This window comes from Carlito syrichta, unplaced genomic scaffold (genome assembly GCF_000164805.1).
Source record: "Carlito syrichta isolate Samal-C Ts95f unplaced genomic scaffold, Tarsius_syrichta-2.0.1 Scaffold301749, whole genome shotgun sequence".
Taxonomy (NCBI): domain Eukaryota; kingdom Metazoa; phylum Chordata; class Mammalia; order Primates; family Tarsiidae; genus Carlito; species Carlito syrichta.
In genome coordinates this window covers 37033-39646 of record NW_007245845.1, presented here as the reverse complement: position 1 = coordinate 39646, position 2614 = coordinate 37033, and the positions used below count along the sequence as shown (strand labels likewise).

Sequence of the window (2614 nt, the reverse complement as noted above, 5' to 3'; positions counted from 1 at the left end):
TTCCCTCTCCTGTCAATCCCATTACCCCTCCCCTGGCTGTTTCCAACGACTGCCAATCCCTTTCTAACTGTATGATGAAAACTGTTCATGGTTCGCTCATGAGTACGAATATCTGGTACTCAGTTACTACAGATTTTTCATAAGAAACCATGGGTTTCATGAGGAAGTGGTACAATGTTTTTCTTCAAGTGCTGAAAGAAAACATCATCAACTGCACATTCCTTTTTTGATAAAACTACGCTTCTGAAATGAAGCAACAATGAATACCTTCTCAGAATAAAAGTAGTAAGTAATTTGTCACCACCAGATCTACCCTTAAACAAGAGGTAATGGAAGTTCTTCAAATGAAGAAAATGGTAAAAGAAAAAGTCTCAGAGTATCACAAGAGATAAAAATCAATTTAAAGATAATTAATATGATTACATACAATAGTTGAGTCATTTACCCGTGAGTTTTACAATCATGTGCAATTATTAAAGCATGAATTTAATATAGTCTTATAATCCAGACAGTGATATTGAAAAGTGTAGAAGGTAAATGGACCTAAATAAAGGTATCCTTGCTTCACTCAAAGTGGCAAAATGTTGATCCCTGAAGCACATATGTCTATTGTGATACCTAGAGCAACTACTATGAAAACTATACAAAGAGGTATACTAAAAAACACTATGAATTAATTTGTGAATATAATTCTAAGAATCTTCAGAAAAATCACATTAATGTAAGAAAAGAGAAATAGAAATACTAGATCTAGAAGAAACAAATAGAAAAGAAATAATAAAAGGTCAGACATAAATTCAAATATAGGCATAATTGCCTTAACATAAAGGTTTTATTACACACAGGGGAGAAGATTTACCTGGGACTCGTGTGTAGGCCCCAGATTAGTCAGAAGACCTCCTTCACCATACATCAGAGGAAGCACTCAGGAGACAAGCCATATGTGTGCAGGGAATGTGGGTGACATTTTAGGTATATGTCCTCTCTCACTAACCACAAAAGAGGATTCACTCTGGGGAAAGACCCTCTCTCTGCATGACAGAAATGTGGGCAAGGCTTTCGCCAGAACATAGCTCTTATTCCATTCAAGAGGACACACTTGGAGGAGAAGCCCTTTGTGTGTCCTGAGTGTGGGAGAGGTTTTTGCCAGAAGGCATCACTCCTCCAACACCAAAGCTCACACACCGGTGAGAAGCCCTTCTTGGGCCTTGAGTGTGGATGTGGCTTCAGAGATCAGTCGCCACTCATCAATTACCTGGTCCCACACTCAGGGGAGAAGCATTATGTCTGTGGTGAGTGTGGGCACGGCTTTCACCAGAAGGGTACCCTCATCAGACACCAGACGACACAAACAAGAGAGAAGCCTCACCTGTGCCCCCAGTGTGGGTGAGATTTTAGCCAGAAGGTCACCCTCACTGGACACCAGAGGACACACAGGAGAAAAATCTTACCTGTGCCCTGAATGTGGGCTTGGCTTTGGTCAGAAATTCACACTCATCTAACACCGGAGGACACACATGAGGGAGAAGCCCTATCTGTGCTCCGTGTGTGGACGTGCTTTTGGCTAAAAGTCACTCCTCACTAGACACCAGATGACACACTCAGAGGAGGAGCTTTATGTAGACAGGGTGTGTAGGCAAGGACTTGGACAGAAGTCACACCTTATCTCTGGCCAGAGAATGTACTCAGGAGAGAAGCCTTGTTTTTGTGAGTTTGGACACGGTTTTGACTATTAGGCTGCCCTCATTCAACATCAGCAGACCCACTCTGAAGCGAAGCCATATGTGTGCAGGGCATGCGGGCATGTCTTTAGCCAGAAGTCACACTTGCACAGACCAAGTCTGTGGACCAAGTTAGGGAATCAGCTCCTACCAGAAGAGATGTTCTTCTGTCTTCTCCTCTTCCTTCCCCTTCTCTCCCCTTCTCTCCCCTCTGCTTTCCTCAGGAGTGTGAAGTAGGCAGAAACCACTAGTAAATGTTCCAGTTTCCAGAATGGAATGGGAAAAAAATGTCATTCTTTTATTTATCATGAGATAGTTGGTTTATGGTTTACTTTCAATAGTAGTAGTGTGTCTTTGCTAGGGCTGCCATAATAAAGTACTGAAGTCTGAGGGGCTTTAACAGCAGAAAGTAGTTCTTAAAAGAGAATACCAGAAGTCCCAACTCAAGGTATTGACAGGTGGGGTTATTGCTAAAACCTTTCTTCTTTGCTTTCAGATATCTGCCTTCTTGCTGCATCCTATCAAGGCCTTTTTACCTGTGCATATTCTTCCTTGGTGTCTCTTCCTCTTCTTATAAAGCATATCAGTCATTTTGGATAGGGCCTCACCTATATTATGTCATTTAACCCCAAAACCTTCTTAGCTCTATGCCCAAAAGTAGCCACATTGGTGGATGGAACTTCAACATATATATTTTGGCAGAACACAATTTAGTCTGTAATTCTGGATCACCAAAATTCATGTTCTTCACTCATACAAAATTTTCCAGATCCTAAAGTTCTAGCTTCCTCAGTTTATTTCTCTCATTCATATTTTACTCTAAGCACAAGGACAAAACAGGCCATAGTTTCATCACTTTGTGTAGACACCTCATAGAATATTCTGGACTTACA

The 2614-nt window shown here is 41.3% G+C and overlaps 1 pseudogene; it reads left to right on the top strand.

The window, feature by feature from the left end:
* The first annotated feature begins 829 nt into the window (after positions 1–829).
* On the top strand, positions 830–1958 carry LOC110595405 (annotated as a pseudogene).
* The last annotated feature ends 656 nt before the right edge of the window (positions 1959–2614 follow it).